General features: G+C 38.4%; 1 long non-coding RNA gene across 2 annotated transcripts; it reads left to right on the top strand.

Annotated features, from left to right (window-relative positions):
* Positions 1-4214: 4214 nt before the first annotated feature.
* On the top strand, positions 4215-6547 carry LOC122988985. Of its 2 annotated transcripts, none has more exons than XR_006404919.1 (3): positions 4215-4430; positions 5156-5537; positions 5716-6547. It is a non-coding gene; the product is annotated as an uncharacterized LOC122988985 (long non-coding RNA). The 2 variants fall into 2 exon arrangements; XR_006404920.1 differs by having other exon boundaries at positions 4224-4430; positions 5318-5537.
* The last annotated feature ends 12136 nt before the right edge of the window (positions 6548-18683 follow it).

Here is an 18683-nt window from a genome sequence, read left to right as displayed (position 1 = left end):
AGCTTTGTATAATCTTTTTTTTTCTTCCATGCTTGAAATGTTTTACACAAGACCCAGTAGAATCAAAGTGTTTAGTAACATGAATTTATTAATTCAGAGATGCACAAAGTTTACTGTTCCACCATTCGTCTCTACAGTGAAATGATCAGTGTTATAACTTCCTCCTCTGTGCAGTGTTGAATTTGCATTTTTGGTGTGAAAGCCTTGTAGTAAGCTCTCAATCTGTGGTGCAATGAAAGTCTGATGAATCATAGATATGTCATTAACTTGCATCATTCATCTGCACTACTTCTATGTTTCAACAGTGTAGAGGAAAAAGAAATAACCTTTGAGCAGAGCGCTGGCACTTCTATGGATTGGAAAACCTCTACAGAAGAGGAGAAAGAGCGTGTAAACGGTCACAACCAGGGAAAAGAGGGCAACATGGAATACAAGGAAATTTTGCCAAGTGACCTTCAGGTAAATATGTTCTTTAGCTGTAGCATAGCGCTTGGTTCGTGAAAGTGGGTCGTAGCAGCAGTCACATTGTGTAATTTTGGTCCTACATTTCTGACACGGTACAGTGTTTGATGCAGGTTCTTTGGTGGTTCACCGCATTTCTACCAAGACTGTCAACTTTTGTCTGGGACAGCACAAAATGACAAAGTGTAAAGGGGGCTTATCCAGCTTATTGACAAATTTAAACTAAGCTCTAAGGATTCCTTTGAAGATATAGTGGCTGACTAACACAGTGAACAGAAAGATTTCTCAATAAACCACATATCAACATGTTGGCCTTGCCAATTTTGGGGCATTAGACAAGATTTTATAATTTTTCCGATCTGTTTTTATTTTTTTCTCTTTTCACCAGACTGCATGAGCTGCAGAGAGGCAGTAAATTGCTCTGGGTGAGAATTTGGATCGGCTCTTTCCTTTTCCAGCTGCCTTTTTCATTTTCGTGCCAATGGGAGAGCCAGTGATTTTCCTAGTGGCTATCATCTTTGAGATGCATATGGAAGCAATGGCACAGCATGATGACATAAGGGCCTTGCAGAGATCACACGAGGCTGAGAGAGGGAGAGAACGAGAGGAAGCAGAAAGTAAGAGGAGATGAAGTTGCTGATAATGTTTTAACTTGACAAAATGTACACTGCAAAAAGAGCAGAATTAGATTGAGGCTACTAAAGTATTGCATTTCTGGATAATACATTTACATCAAATTATTACATTATCTCTCTACATCATAATGGCTGCATCATCATTTAACCTCTTATTGTAACAATAATGCTGACTAATGTACTGTATATTATTCATATCCTTTTGAAGTAAGTCAATTTTGTAATCGCATTAGATCAAAACAATGCGCTCAGTTATTCTGCAAACCTCACATCTCATAACATGTTTGTGGCATTTAAATGGAGAAGTTGTTCCATATCCACAAGTATTATATTAGTCATTGAAGAAAGAGGGAAGGAAGAAGTTCACACAGCAAAATAAAAGTCCTCCATTCTATACTTACATAAAGGTAAAGAAATACTATCACTAAAATGTATCTAGTATCAAGTATCTAAAATAATCTCTTTGTAAAAAGAGTGTATACTGCAACATTTGATTGTTAATACTAATGTATTAATACATAAGTAGCATTTTACTCCAATAGCTGGTGGAGGTGGAACTAGTGGTCCCAACCAAGGGTTCCAATTGGTCACAAGATCAATCTGAGGGGTGGTGATGATGATTACTGGTGCAGGAGAGAAAAGAAAGTTTTGCTACATATGTTTGTATTCATTTTTGACTTTTTTATAATCTTTGCAGTTTTTTGTGGAACATTGGATAATTTCACATCTTTAAGCCTCAGATAGTTATTTAAATGAGAGAAGTTTAAAGGCAATACCTTTCTTTGGTGCAATTACTAAAAAGTCATGACAATCTGAAACATGATAAGGGGACTGACTAGACACTGTTTTTTCACAAGCCAAAAATGTTGGGAACCACTTTTTTAATCTATAACAATGTGTTGTATTTTATAAGATTATTATATTACTTTTTAAATGTAAAATCTTAATCTGAAAAGTAACTAATAGCTGTCAGATAGATGTAGTGGTGTAGTATTTCTCTCTGACATGTAATGGAGTAGCAGTATTAAGTAGCATAATAGAAATACTCAAGTAAAGTAAGTAAAATTGTACTTAAATGCAATACTTAAATGTACTTAGTTACTTTCAACCTCTGATATTAGTCAGCAACAAAATGGATTTGAATGTATTACCAAAGTCACCCTACTGCAGATGTCTGCATGCCTGGTGTGTGTTTGTGCAGTCAGAAATGTAATTTATAAAACCTTGAATTGACTTAATAAATCAAAATAAAACCCTTTTTCAGACTTCTAATTTTTCTGAAGTGTGCATGCTTATACAATCCTCGGGTATTTGCAAATAATGACAATCTGTTCTCTCAGTCAATGTAAGCCAAAAAGAGATGAGGGGTTACAAAAATACCCACTGTGAACACAACAGGCCGATCTGTGTCCATAGATGATGAAATATCAGCAAGGCCACCCTCAGTCCTCACTGCTGGAATAACAATCACAGCAACACCAACGGGGGAGAGAAAGAAAGATGCAATGAGATGATGAAAGAGGCGGAGAGAATGGGAAGACATGCCATTATCGTTGGGAGACTTGTCATTTCTCCGTGTTGAAGGTCACATCACGACTTCCAGACACTGAAAAATAAAAGTGCTTAAAAGTCCTTTGACTAATGTCCTATTCACAGTTGTATGAGTTATAATAAAATGGTGCTGGTTAATTACAATACACTGTTTAAAGGCATTATGTGACACATGAAGGTGGTTTAACATAGTAAAATAGAAACCTTTCATCATCATCTGGAACTGGGTCTTTAGTTTGCCAGATGTTCAACTTTTCTTTTCACCAGTTTCCTGCTAACTTTGGTTTCATGTTGTTTACTGCTGGAAATTCTTTAATTCTACATAGTTGCATTGTTTTTATTTTCAATCAATACTTGTTTGCAGTAGTTACATGATGTTTATATAGGTAAATAGATACATATATTCTTTATCTTTATATAAATAAAGATTATTATTTTGTATTATAGGTGAGTAAGAATAACCTACCCTTCAGCTGTGACCAGTTAACAGGTTGTTAAAACACCACTATATAAAGGCTGTAGCCATGCGTAATGGCTGCGCCAAATGATACAATGGCTGCTTTAGCGTTACTGGAAGATATTACTAGTCTTCAGTGACTGTACTGATTTTCTGGTCCATGATGATGACTGGCTAATGCGCTGCTTTTGATTTCCAAGAGCTGTTCTCTTGGAATTGTGCGCTGAACTGGACCCTGTGTTGGAACAGCACTCTCAGAAAAACCATGCCACCCCCGTCCATCTACAACAATCATTTTTTTGGCGAGGGCAATGTTTCAATGGTAGCTTGTGGACAGATCAGGGATATCCCAGTCTGGACTGAGCTGGATCATGCTCATGGTGTGGGGTGGCAAAATTTCTTTGAGTAATAGTTACATCAGCTTCCCTTACACAGCAGCTAAATAGGCCAACAACAAAATGCAATTTGCAGCAATTTGATGTCCGGTTTCCCAAATGTAATCGAAGCTCTCGACCGCACATATGTTGCAATAGGAGCACCTTGTGAGGATGAATTTGTTTACATTAATAGGAAACATTTTCATTCCGTCAGCATCCAGGGGTCTCATTTATAACTTTTGCTTGTTGCAAAAAATAGGGCTTCAAAGAAGCATATGCCACTTCCCATGCAAAAGATCTATAAAAACAAACTTGATGGGAGAATATGTGCACCTGCATGTTAACTCATGACCCATGCGTACAAACATTTTGGAGACAGTGGATTGGTTGTGCCCTGACACACACGTGTTTTTGCTTTTGTTATTTGGCTTTATGTGTTTTTGTTTTTCAGAGAAATACAGGAGAATGTAAATGCTTACGTTAACTATTCTGACTATATCACTGCAAGCACCATTATGGCTCATTGTGTTTTCTGGAGTTTTGGTTTTCTGTTTGCTCTGTGTTTTTCCTCCTGTGTCTCTGTGCTGCTTTTCCCTCCACACATACTCTGCATCAGCTTCATTAGCCCTGCCCTGTTCCCAGAGTTTTCCCTAGCCAATCAGCTCCTTGCCAGTCCTCTGTCTAGTCACCTGTTCTCTATTCCCTCATTAGTTCTGTCTGTATTTAAGCCTTGGTTTTCAGTTCAGTATTTGATGGATCCTTTGTTCTATATTGTTTAGTTTGTTCTGCTCTTTTCTGTGTTGTTCAGTTTTGCTTTTACCTGCCAGCTTTGTCTTTTGCCTGCACAAGCCTTAAAATCAAGTTATTCTACAGTTCATACTGCCTGCATCCTGTATTTGGGTCCAACTCCTGCTACTCTTCCTGTCACTGGCTTGCCTTTCCCCGAGAGTAAGTATGAATATACTTATTTCTTTTCATCTCAACTATGCTAACTAACTGATGAACTTAACATCACTGGTTGCAGAAATCCAAGATGACATCAAATATGTTAAAACCAAATTAAAAATAATAGCAGAACAGAACTTCTTCAGCTACACAAGCACAAGTGACAAGCTAGAGGGCCCATTACGCTGACTCTCGACACTCATTGGACAGACCTCTCAAGACAGAGTGATTGGTGCGGTGAAAGAAACACATTTACACCAATATTCATGAATACTTTTGCATTGACCATTTATGGTGTATGTAGGCATGTAGAGGGCTGAATATGAGGCTGATTCATGTGCCCACATTTCCAAGTGGATTGTGATTTGTAAAGGTAAAAATTTGTGCGTATGCGTGGTTTTATAAATCTGATTATTTTTCGGCGCACGTTACTTTCGGTTTTTGTGTAAACATACACTCTTAGTATGGATCCTACACACTGTTTTATAAGTGAGACCCCAGATTATTTGTGATGCACAAATGATGCTAACAAATATGGTTGCCAAATGCCCTGGGTTAAGCCACGATTCATTTATACTGTCTCAAAGCGTGGGAAGGCGACTTCATGCTGGAGCAGTGCCAGATGGATGGCTTCTTGATGAGATGTGATTATTTACTGACCTTTGATAATTATGCTGTTTGCGTTTCACGCAATCAAACCATTAAATGCACACATTTTATACCCACAGGTGACAGTGGGTATGCATTGAAGCCATGGTTACTTGTGCCATTTACAAGACCCCAGAGCACACAACAGACGCACTATAATGTGATGTAGAGCCATGCGTGCTGTGTGGTAGAGTATAGCATTGAGCTTTTAAAAGGGAAATGGTTGTGCTTGGATGCCACAGGTGAGAGACTATTCTACCAGCCAGAAAACCTTTGCAAAATTATAAGGATGTGCACAATCTAGCGGTGAGGTATGCAGTCCCCTTCCCATCTGAATGCGTCAGACCTGACCTAACCCACTCCCACCCACCCCTCTGACCCTGTTGAACCCGATGCTGAACACCAACCAGCTGCAGCAGCAGTCCAACTGTGTCTTTACGTGATGCAGAGACTGTAAGCATGGTAAGTCAAGTGAACATTGTGTGTGTGTGTGTTTTTATGAAACAAGGAGAGGATTGATGCACTTTTTAAAATTTTTTCACAAGCTCTTTTAGTGTACAGCTTATTTCACTGTTGATTCCCTGAGTGTCACTTGTAATTCCCTCAGTTTCATGGCAACATTAATTTTGTTTTGTTCTAGGACACAGTCAGTGAGGACACGTGCCTGTGTCAGGGCAGGTGATGGCGGTGGCGCACTCGCACCGGATTCTGTCCCCCGAACCTCAACCTGTTTGCTGGAGGCACCAGGGTCTTCATCTGCATCTGAGAATAACATATTCTTCTTTGTAACAAAGGACATACTAGTCTTTTTTTATTGCAAGTTTGATTGCAATAATATTCAAACTGGGCGACTTACCAAGTTCCATCTGGGCAAGTGCATCTGTGTCTCCTAACTTATCTGGCACAAAGCCACTGATGGCAGTTTGGCTCAGGATAGAAGCCATGCGCTCATCAAGCGGAGAGGGCGCTGGGGTTACTCTCCTCCTCCAGTAGCTCACACACTAACGCTGTGCGCAGTAATGCGCTTGTCGGCCTCACGCTTGAAACCGGACTATGTTTTTAAAAATCTCCAATGTCTACGGCTCAGAACTAACAGTGTTCACTGCTTCGGTTACTTTCTACCATTCAACTTGATTCATTTTGTTGGTGATGCCAGAGCTTAGGCCTCCAAATAATACCTGTTTTCTTCTGTCAGTTTGATCAACCATTATTTCAAGTTCAGTTGGTAAAGTTGCACTTCTTCAATTGCTTCTTACAAGCCTCTGCCATTTCTCCTTTAAACTAAACTAAATGCTGGCCCTTTATATGCCACCCAGGCAATTGGAGGTTTGTTGGAAGCCATTTATAGAAAATTGTGCACATGGTCAGAAGGCTAATGCATGTGCACACAATTTCAGGATGATTGCAATGTTAGAGGAAAAAATACGTGGGAACAGACATACATAGAGTTTTATAAATCTGACAAAAAGACTGTATGCATGTTTCCTGTTTTGTGTGAACACAAATTTCTACACCTAAATATGCACTGAGTTTTATACATTTGGCCTCTTATGTCTTTGTAACCTACTTGGTGTGTGTAGGGGGCCCTGGGGGCAAGAAGGAAGTGAAGTGTGTGTCATGGAGAGGCCGCAAGCAATGAAGTACCTGACAGAAAAACAAGTACAACCTGGTCCATTGGCTATGAAGGCGATCATTTGGACATATTTTGGATTTTCTTATCTCGAAGGGAAGGAGGAGCTTAATGCCATTATCAGGCGCTGCAACGCACTTCCGCAGGTTTGTGCCATTGTGGGCTTATTTATTTGTAACCGCTGTGTAACAGTCAGAGAATAACGTTTTATTGATCTGATTCACCAGCTTTCTCACCAACGTTACCAGCGATCCCTCTCCTCATTCACTCTCTAGCTTGCTCGACCACTGCTTCTCTCTCTTGTCTTTTTGAAATGAGTCGGGAAGCCGTCAGCAAAGCCTAACTTTACTTTTAACCCCTCCCCCTCCCCTCTTCCTAGTAATGTTTTTGTCATGTGGCAGGGTTGTACAGCATTACAGGTTGCGTTGATTCTGGTTCACGTTTCTCGCTGCGGCCCCTGCAGCCCCCTCCCCCACAGCCTAAATGCACAACGCACAGCAGGTCTGTTGCCAGCTGGTTATCTGAGGGGGCGAATGAGAAATTAATTTTCTCTCAATGAAATCCGTAGTCGCCTTGAAGTTTATGACAAACTGCCAAAAACGAGCCAACAAGATGCAGCAGCAAAACAAGCGTTTTAAACAGCTGTTCTGTATTTTGAAACAGTCGATAAAATTCAGTAAATAGCGAAGCTGCCCGTTTCATTACTTTATATTCATGTAGTAAATATACAAATATCAATTAGATGGTAATCTGCATGAGAAATTAAGAAAAAAGAAAATTGGTTAGCCTATAATCACTCGCTAATAGTGATCAATTTTCTTGTTTGCACTTTGCAGCTAAATGTAGCAGGCAGCTATTGTTTGTTTGATTTTGTGAATTGAAGGAGGAATTTAAGTTATTTGAGGTTTTACACTTAGCAGTTTATCTTTGTAATCATTTTTATTTTTGTATTAGGTATTCATTTGACCCTTTGTCTCAGGGCTGCTTTGGTTTCCTATTGACTGAGCAAACTAAAGGAACATAAATCTTACTCAGACTGACTTTGAGTAGCAAATGTTTACATTTGATTCAGTCTGATCTTTTTTGAGACCTATAAAAGTGTCTACCGCAGTCAAATGGAGAGTGACTCAAAACATCAATCTAGAATCAAATCTATGAATGTATTGAATCGTGAACTGATTTTGAATCAAATCGATTTCGAATCGTGAATCGAATCGTAATCCCAAAAAATCGAATCGTGAGATTTCCTCAATCATGCACCCCTAATATCTAAGTGTCTAGGTTCTAAGAGGAGAATGGTGTATAATGAAGTACTGAAGTACACGATGACATTAATTTATATCCTTCCCTTAATAATTCACACCAACAACTGAAAACCCTTATGTTTAACTGTAATGTATTATTGCTTCTTTTTTCTGTCTTATTTCCTTTCAGTTAGAACAATAACCTGGATATGTTCTTTCCTTTAGAGCACTACATTTTCCATTTTGTTACAGGAATCATTGAACTCATACACCTCTTGGGCATGAAACAAAATTGCACCCACAACCTGGATCAGTTACAACTTGAAATGATTCAAAATTCCTATAAGTGACTAATTTATAGTCAGTTTTCACAGGAAGCGTAATATGGCTAAGTTATTCAATATTGCAACCAAATTTGGCGAAGGCAATTAGGTTAAAACCCAGTGTATTTCAACCACAATTTTTAAATGTTGAGACCGTACAAGAATAACAAACAAATAAAAACTGATCTGAGATCTGAATGAAAGGATCTATACCTTTCATAGAAATAACCAAGGGAATATGAAAGCAGCCTTTGTTTATTCAACCCTGTTTCATAGTATTCGGATGCACTTGAGTTCATACCACCACTCTTGGCAAGGAAAACGATCCATCCTGGCTCCCAAGTGGATGGAAAAGATGAAAAAGTTTGAAACTGATGAGTAGTGGAGTGGTGAGAAGATGGTGATGATGGAGATGGAGACCAGGATGCAGTGGGATGATGGCGACTCGAGCAGCACAGTTCTGTCTGTAGTATAGTCTCAGCAAAAAAACAGCTTGCACAAAACATGCAGAATAATCACTCAGTTGTCCATATCAACAGTTCACTTGTGTTTCTTCTCAGGACACCAATACATAATATCCTTACATATTATACATATCTCAGTAACTATACATCTTAACAACATTTCACTTACACATTTCAGCTTAGAACTTAATCTTATCTGTCTGACTTAAAGGACTAGTTTACTAAGAACATAAGTCACTACAAAAGGACAGAAAACATACTGTATAAACATTGATTGTTTCTGCCTATAGCTGAATTAACGAACCACTAACTTAGCATTTTTTCTTAAATGGACAGTATTCAGCAATTTCAAGTGAAACCATACCACTGGTAGCTTTATTGGGTTATTAGCCCATCCCAAATGTTTTTACAACACATAATAAAGCAACAAATTCTCAAGGTTAGCAACAACCAGAATGCTAATTTGTTGTTTAGCTAGCAGCTAACTCATCAGAATATTCAATACACATGACATTTGGACTGGGTCGGCAGCTCCGTGGTTGTTGTATAACTTCTCTTTCAGCTTTCAAGAATCTCACCTCATTTATCATTGCTAGTTTACTACTTTAATCAAGGTAGCTAGACTATTGTTTCAAACTTTCTCTGCACAAGAGCTACCTACTGGTAGCTTCAATTAGACCACTAGGCAGTGCCAATAGACCATAATAACTGAGGGAGTAGTTATTTTAATATTGTCATACCTGTCTGAGGGAGTGACTACTAACAATGTAGCTTTTTGTTGGAACAGTGCTTTAAATATGACTTTTTGGTAAACATCTTAAAGCTAGCTAAAGCAAACCACGACTAAGCAAGAACACGCTAAAGTTTGAAGATGTCAAGACGTGTTCACTCCAACAGGAAATGTATTCCTCCTGGCTACATTTTACAGAAACAAGATAGTTTTCCCCTTCTGATTGCTTTCTCAGCAACACTGTTAGCAAACCACAAATTGAGTTGGCCTTGTTTGTCAATTGGTAACAGGTGCAATTGATTGCAGTAGTACCACTCAGCCACCCTTCATTCAGGCTAAACTATGGTTTTGGTTTTAAATGCCCTGCACACCAACACAGCTGTCCTTAGTTGGTCAGGTTGATCAGACCTCAGTTGGCTCAGTTTAAAGATTGGCAGAGTTATGCTGATTATAGTATATGGATCCTAGAAACAATCATTTATAATTGTGATGTACGTTATCCTGCCTTACAAGGTTCAACAACACTAACAAAAGAGTGAAGTATATCCACAGACAGTCTTGAGAGAGTGCTAATCAAGCAACACATTGAGAACACCTGTGTGGGAGGACAACAGGTGTGCAGTATTTGGTTTAACTTAAAATGTAACTTATGTACTGTTGTTGATGTCAGCTTCACTCTGGTAAGTTAATGTCAACTGTCTTAGCCAACATGTTTTGCTAGCTTCATAAACTCCACATTAGTGAGGAAAAACTGCTTGCTATCTTAATCTTATTTGTGAATTTCAAACTGAAGGCTACCTGTTGTGCTGTGGGGTGTTCCTGTTCTGCAACTTAAAGACTTGCAGACTAGGACACTCAAATGGAAATTCACATTATGCTTTTGTTGTTGTTTGCTTATTCTGTACTAGCTAGTTTTGATTTTTCTGACATTTTGTGAACAAAAATACTGTCCCAATCTCACCACAAGCTAAATTTTGTGGCTGCACTGGAGCTTTCGATAATATTGCATGATCTTTATGAGCAGATAGTTTGTTGTGTTGTAATGGAATTGTAGATGCTCAAATTTCTATTTTGTCTGTGCACTTCAAGACTTTAAGAATATATTTAATAAAGTTTTTAAAAAAGATACTTGATCTCAAAGATCATCACAGGTCTGCAGATGGCATCCCAGGTGTACATGGGTATTGTACTGTAGATGTGTGTCACTGCAGGTGCACTGTGTGGTTGTTGGAGCTGTGTGTAACATCACTGGTGTGTAGAGATGTTTTGCACATTTCGAGTTCCATACCTGAATGTGGAAGGCTGGGAAAGTGTGTTAACCAGGTGATGTGTGGATACTGAAGGATGTACATGGCAGCGTGTGTGTAAGTGTGGATATTAGAGGTGTACATGACATCACAGGTGCGTTTGTGACACTGTTCCTGTTTTAAGTGTGACTTAGCAATTGTGTGTGGATTGAAGTCAGTTGCAAATATTATAGTAGTGTGTCAGTTCAGTATGTGTCATATTTTAAGCATGAGCGAGGATATGTGTGTGCGATTATGTTGATATTTGCATGTGGTTACAACAAGGTGTGGATGGCGTGGCCAATGTTTATTTATGTGTGTGTGTGTGTGAGATGCATTGCACTTATGTAGGTAAGGTAAGCTTGAGGTTACAGGTGTGTTGGTGTTGCAGGAGTCCATGTATCACCACAAATGTTTTGAATGCTTGTTTGCATTACCATAGATTATTCTTTCATGCTCTAGCTTTGTGCGCTTTCATTCACACAGTTTGATTAATCTGTGGAGGAAGAGTTGTGATCGAGAAGACCCAAAGGTCTTATAGGAAACACTCACTGAAGGACTACAGAAAGCAAACTCGTGTCAAGAACGAGGCAGATAGCACGTCAATCCACGTGTTTTGTAAAAAGCAGTAAAATCATGATAAAAGCATCACTGAACTGGCTTTGTATTATCACGATTTGGGCCATTAGGTCCACTTAAAGTAAAAAAAAAGCATTTCCAGCATGCATACACTGAGCAGCTTTCACTGGAATGAGTCAGGTGCCGTCTATTTGTTGTAAAGATATTGACTGGGCTGAACAATAGACTGTGTCACTTATTACCATTTGTGTAGAGAATCTTTTAACCAGAGATTTAATATCTGTAAAACTCTTACTGTCTTGTTGACATCATGTCAATATAGATTCTACAGAGAACCAGTCATGATGTCAGGCGCAGGCTACCTCTGTTAGCTACTAGCCTCTTTAACTGAACACAATCTCTCATTCAGTATGTCCTTCCTCAAAACAATTTAATGCAGAACATTTCTTGTTAATTGACAATAAAGCACCATCCTGAATATGCCCGAATCTATTGATGCTGTGCTAGTGCTGCCAACTTTTGCAAAGAGCATAAAGTTCCTGCACACTTTAGATTAGGATTATCAGGTTTACATTTAATATCCCTCATCTCTTCCTGTTGTATAGGATCTGGCCTGCACAAAACACAACCTTTTCTGACACTCTGCTCAGTAGTTTCAATATCACATTTCAGCTTAACTGTCTGTCTGAGCCTAATGTTATTAACACCAGAATGAACAATAATGGCGTGAGCACTTTGGCAGAGGTCAGTGAGAGCAAGGATGAGCTCAACTAGATCTGGGATTTAGCCACCAGACAGACAGTAGGTTAATCCACAGGGCAATTCACAAATGTAATTGTTGAATCTAACTATATTCTCCCAGAAGAAGACATTGTGGGCTGTTGTCTGAACACCACTATGGGGAGGTTTCAGTGAGGATAAATGGGACAAGGAACAGAATTGTTTGTTACACCATTAGCATTTTCTCTGCTGACTTAATACTTTCACTATGGCTCACTCTGATCCAAGAGTCTTCTTAAAATACCTTCCTATTGGTATTTTTGGAGTCATAATCTGGGGTCCTGAGCCATTGATGTTTTTGAACACGGCTTTGAATATTTGTAATCGTGTACGTGCAGAAGGCCAGGAGATGAATGTCATTTTCAGAACAATTAAATGAACAAAAATTAGAATTACAATCAATGTTGTATTAAGCTTTCAACTAGTCAGCACTAAACCAGCTGCAGTATACTGCCAGCTGCAGTATGTGACAGGTGTCACTCATGCCTGCAAGCACCATGACATGAATAGCATGGATACTGTTGCTAACGCTAATACAGTTGTAAAATGGTAGGAGCTATTTTGGGCAACACCTGGTTCTAGAACAGAAAATCCCATTCATTTTTCCCATTGTCAATGTTACATGACTCACAGTTGGAGCACTTTTGCGGTTTGGATTGGTATGAAATTCTACCCGTTAAAGCATCAGTACAAAAGTGGTGGCTGACACTCATGGGTACTCTAATATTAGCTATCCATGCCAAAATCACTGAAAAACATGATTTCTCAGAAGATAAAATAATGGAAACTGGGGGTCATAATATAAACCAATAGGATTGTTACATAATCCGGAATAGTCCTGAATTTTTATTTTCAGCAACATTGAGGAGATTGTTTAAAGACTATTTGAAATGGGAATACACAACAAGGAAATACTCTTCCGAAACCAGCGCACCTCACAATACTAAACTCTACACAGTTGTAGAGGAGTTATTTTGGGCAACATCTGAGGGGTGTACTACGAAGCGAGATTAGTGGGTTAGTGAGGTATGTTGAGCATAAAGCCAGGGATTTCAATGTCATGAAGGTGGTTCTCTTTTAACCTGTCTACATTACCATGGTAACTTATGCTGCAAACTTAACCTGGTCCGGAGCAGGTTATGTTCCAAGTTTTGGCTTAAATTGGCCGTCCTTTCACTAACTACCTACCAAGTCCGTTTAACACTGCTGGTACTGTAGCTATTAGAACACTGATTCGTCTTCTATCATACATACCATTGATTTGATATGTCATATTGTAAATTTGTAATGGTGCAAGAGGTAAGGCTTACTTGTGAGATGGGGTTTTGTTACAATATATCAAATTGTATTTAAAATAATAATAATAATAATAATAATAATAATAATAATAATGATGAAGAAATACTTTGAACAAAAAAAAAGATTAATCCATTAGTAATCATCACAGATAATATTCAATCTATAATATTAATTTAATTTTGATTTGGCCAGAATCTAAAGTGATTTCCACTTATCCTTCATCGTGGGACAGAGTCAGACCTAAATGCACTTCTTGAGTATAATGTTTAAATTTGCTGCATCAAGTTTAAAGTTTGATTCCTTGATTAAAAAGTTCAATTTACAAGCCGGTGTACATAAAACCTTTGAGGGAGAAGTACTAGCTAGTGCATTTTGGCAATCTAAACATCCAATCACCAAGCTTTAAATTCTGTTACCTGCACTGCTAAATGTGGTTGAAAGATAAGGATTACAGTATTAAGCAAACTTCATAACTGTCATAATTGTTCCCAAATGAAGTGTTCTGAATTCACTACAGTTCTGATTTGTGTCTTTTCACAATTCAAAAGATTGACTGTGGTTACGCAATATTGAATAATCACACATTTACAAGTAAATTCCCTGAATGCCACTGGCCTGTATTGCTTTAGCCAGTTACAGGTGTGGAAATGGAAATTCCTCCAAAGCAGAAAAACAACAGCAGCAAAACAAAACCTCAAGGTTATTGGTGGGATAATCTGTCTCTCTGACATTATGATGGTGTCATTTTAAAAAAAAAAAAAAAAAGGAAAGAATGGAACACCAAAGGGCATTATTTTCATTCTTTTAGTATCATATTATCAAATGAATGAAGTTAAAGTTGAGTATAAGATGAAAAGTCAATAACTAAATTAAAAATTGGGATTGGTATTTATGCAGAAGAACAACAGGGAAAAAGTACTGTCATGTGATTTAGGATTCAGCTTTTACCAGGCATTTTTCAACACAATCCGGGTGACCTTCAGACTGTTTAGGATATGGGAGTTTAGATAACTTAGTGGACATGCTCTTGACTGTCTTTCTCACCATGTCATCACCCCTCTCAGTCGAGTTGTTACTTATAGACAACTAAGTAAGAATTCTAGGTTGTTATTAGAAATTAACATAACAAACTTTATATGTGCTACATATAAAGTTCACCTTCACAGGGAACAGTTTGTCTAATGCAGTAAAATCAAGATAATCCCTTCAAGACAGTAGATACCTGATCTACATGATGAGGAGATAATAAGACTTAATAATAAAGCCTGTCTTCAGTGATTTTAAAATATGAACACATTTTCACAATGCACAGAAAAGGGCCGGTCTGTAAAATTCTTTTTGATCTCATCCAATCAGCTCTTCATCCAAACTAAACAGGACTGATCATAGAACAAGTGAGGAGGATGATACCTTTTCATTGTGTCTTAGTTTGATCCAGTCTAGACACGGTTTGTGTTGTTAACATACAGTGGTAGAGAAACTCTCTGTGGTGATCCTTTGATGCTGTAACTCTCCAGCAGTGTGCTCATGAAAACAAATGTGACTAACACCAATATGACACATGATCTGAGTGCGGGTAGGTTTGTGGCAGTCGTGCAACAGCAAGCATCAGTGGAGAAGCATAATGATGATTCTGTCAGTCAACAGTTAAAAGGGTAACAGTGGGTGACACGAAAATGCTGACATATCACCCACTCTGACGTGCCACACTGATGAGAGGCTGGGCCCAATCATCTGAAATAACCAGACTGAATTAAATAACCGTTTCATTCTCAAGTGGACGTGGGGAGCAAGTCAAAAGCTGGTTATTAGGATTGAAATTTGTTCTGTATGTATGTTTTAAAGAAGGTCAAGGAGCAGGTTTGGTAACAGAGAAATTGAGAGTTCAAATTCTGTAAACTGCCTAATGATGGAAGCAAAGTTAAATATCACAATTTTCCCATTTCTCACCAATTTGCAGTAGCCATTTCCCTCACACTGGAGGCTTGTCAATGATAACTCCACCGTTTGCCTGGTGAAGGTGAGGATGGATATGTGGAATTGCACTATGCAGTGTTAATGTCCTCAACAAAAACTATGATCAAAGATATTTGTTGGTTCTTTTTCATGAAGAAAACAAGACTGAAATAAAGTTAATAAAACATTTGAAAATGAGAACTATGACGAGACATCTTAGGTTTTTCATCAATAAAATAAAAATTGTAATCTGAAAGATGGACAAATTAGTAATGAACAGTGTTGGGGTGTTACTCAAAAAATGTGATGTATTATACATGTTACTTTTTAAAAAGTAATACATTACTTAATTACTCCCTGTGAAAGGTAATTAATTACACTACTCGTTACATTACTTTTGCATTACTCCGCAACAATGCCTGAGATGCATTGTCGTGTAATTGCTAGTTACCAATATAACATTAAACCTTACATATGCCCACGTATCAGAGCAAATCCCTATCTTAATAAGGGGGAAATACAAGAGAAAAAGTTTTCCTGTCTGATGATGATGGCTGTCCGTTCCCTGTTATCAGTATTTTGCTGAGTATGTTTCTGAAAGAATTCATCTATTCATCTCTGCTTTACTTAACGTTACCTATTGAAAATCAAGCTTTGGCTGCTTGGTTGGGGTCGACATGCACTCAGCTTGAGCATCACTCTGGGTCTGGGAGTCTTTGGCTACTAGCTTTGTGTTAGCATGTTGCCTTTGCAGGTGCTGCTGTGTGATGTGTTCACAGCAGTGGATAGTTGTTTCTGGCCTGGGCACCATTTGCACTTTACTGTCACATTCTTGTCCTTTCGCATAACAAATTTGAAGTAGTCTGCATATCTCCACCACTTAAATGTTGTAGACCGCTCTGCCCTTTTTGTCTCTTCTCCCACACGTGTGTACGTGTATGTCGGAACTCAAGCCAAAGTCATGTCATGAAAGATCAGGTGATTGTTGCGCAAGCGTGCATGAAAGGCACCTTTTGATTATTTTTTTTAATGCAGATAATTGAAGAACCTGTGTAACGCAAGTAACGACAGAATTTTTTGATTAGTTACTCTAATGTGATTACTGAATGTAGGGACAGTAATGTGTTACATTACTGCATTACAGACAAATGTAATGTGATTATTTATTGAACAAGCTGTTTGCATCTGTGGAGTCACACACTCCTGATTAATAAAACGGTCTCCTCTACCAGCCAATACTATCTCTTGTTCAGAAGTTAATTTAGCCACTCGACATGTTGAACTAAATTCATCTGCAGTCCACTGAGAATTAGACAAGAAGCCTTGTAAAGTCACGTCATTGCAGCCAACTTATGGTAAAAGATAAGCTTTGTCTCTGGAGTTATAACGTTATATATTGTAAATAATACCTGTTACTGAACTGCCACTGCTTTTCCTGGTTTGAGTTGTGGATCTGCAGTAAAACCCTGGAGCAGACTTTTGAGTTGTCTTTTCTTTGTCTTTTTATGTTTGTGAAACTGGATTGAACTGAACTGATTTGGGGTTGTGGGGAAAACAAAATGGACCCTTTACCGAGTCGAAATCTGAGACTGTGGGACGAGTTACACTTTTGCATGAAAAGTAACACATTGAAATGATACTGCGTTTCCCTGTCCCTCTCCCCTCTCTGTGACGTTTGGCTTTTCACTCCACCTTTTTGAATGAAGCCGTTCAGAACAACTATTTGTTTTCTGATGTGATCAGACAGAATGTAAGAACCTGTTCTGAGGAAGAAAAATTTAGTTAAAAAGTATTGCAGTTAAAGTAGTGGTTTGGTCCCTTTGACTGATATATTATCATATATGACATCATTAGACTATTAATACTGGAGCATCAGTGTGTAAGCAGCATGTAACTGTTGTAGCTGCTAGAGGTGGAGCTAGTTTCAGCTGCTTTATATACAGTTAGACCATAAATCAACATAAAACAGCTGTCAGCAGGCGTCCTGACTCCTTGCAAGAAACAGAAGGGTTATTTTCCTTTTCCACTGCAGCACAACTAAACTGTTTCAGAATTAGTTTTGGCTAATTAACCACTGTTGAATGTTTACATTTTTCAAAATGAAAGACCAAAATGTTATTTTCTACCTTCCCCCCCCCCCCCCCCCCCCCCCCCCCCCCCCTGCTGTACTGAAATCGTACCAAACGATGACCCCCAAAAGTGAGGTACATACCGAACTGTGAACTTGGTGTACTGTTACAGCCCTAGTTACTATCAGAAGGATTGAGTCAGTTCCAGGATTTATGTCAACAGTCATCCATGTCAATCTTCCTCTAGATGCTCATTAAAGAAATATTGCTATACTATCTAATGTTTGAGCTTCTCCTTTCAAGCAAAACCCAGATAGCGAACAGTGTTTTAGTGAACAGGTGAGTGAATGATCAGCTGCTGAGCAGTATAGTTGGCTATGCTAATGCTAACGCTATTGCTAGGTGAACAGTGACGTTCTGTTCAGAGTTCAATGAAGAGTCAGTCCATTGTACAGTCACTGTGTGTGTGTGTGTGTGTGTGTGTGTGTGTGCTTCCTGTAACCACCATAATTGTACACAACAAAGATGGTGACATCTGTAGTTTCCTAATACTCAGAGGATATAAGAATTAAAAATGCATGATGAAAGTCAGACTAAAATGGCACTGAGGAAAACTACTGTAGACATAAATGTCTTTAGTTTTTATTGATTAAATCAAAGGACTAAACTTTGATTAAAACTAATAAACGTTTTATTCAGAAGAGTAAAAACCGGTACTGGTGTTATGGCCCAGTTAACACTAGAACTGCTATGGGGTAAAAATTACTTGTGGTGGTTTTTCAATGTACATCAATATGTTTTAATAAAATGTTCATGTCCCCCATTCTTTGACTTTTCCTAAAATAATGTTGTGCAGCACCCCATATTGTTAAAAATAGTGAAGATGAATCCAGATTAAAAACACAGGCATTTATACCTATAACCGCCAGGGTAAAATTCACCTATATATATAAAATGCATTTATTTCTATGCAATTTTATGTTTAAACATTCTAAGTTGCTAGGCAGTGATCAGACAACTACATCAAGTCATAACTGATAAAAAGAGCAGAGGAGAATGACCTGCATGATGAAGGCACAGTGTAAATAAAATAAAACCTTCACCAAGTGCCTGAAGTGCAGGAAAGCTGTCTGTGGAAAATGCAGTGGTGCTGAATGTCTGCTCAAAGTGTGTTTGAGGGACACGTATAATCAGATGTGTTCAAATGAAGATGATTCATCCTCCTCACAAAGACTGACTGACTGAATT

The sequence above is a fragment of the Thunnus albacares genome, chromosome 9 (assembly GCF_914725855.1).
Source record: "Thunnus albacares chromosome 9, fThuAlb1.1, whole genome shotgun sequence".
Lineage (NCBI taxonomy): Eukaryota > Metazoa > Chordata > Actinopteri > Scombriformes > Scombridae > Thunnus > Thunnus albacares.
This window is presented reverse-complemented; position numbering and strand designations above follow the sequence as displayed.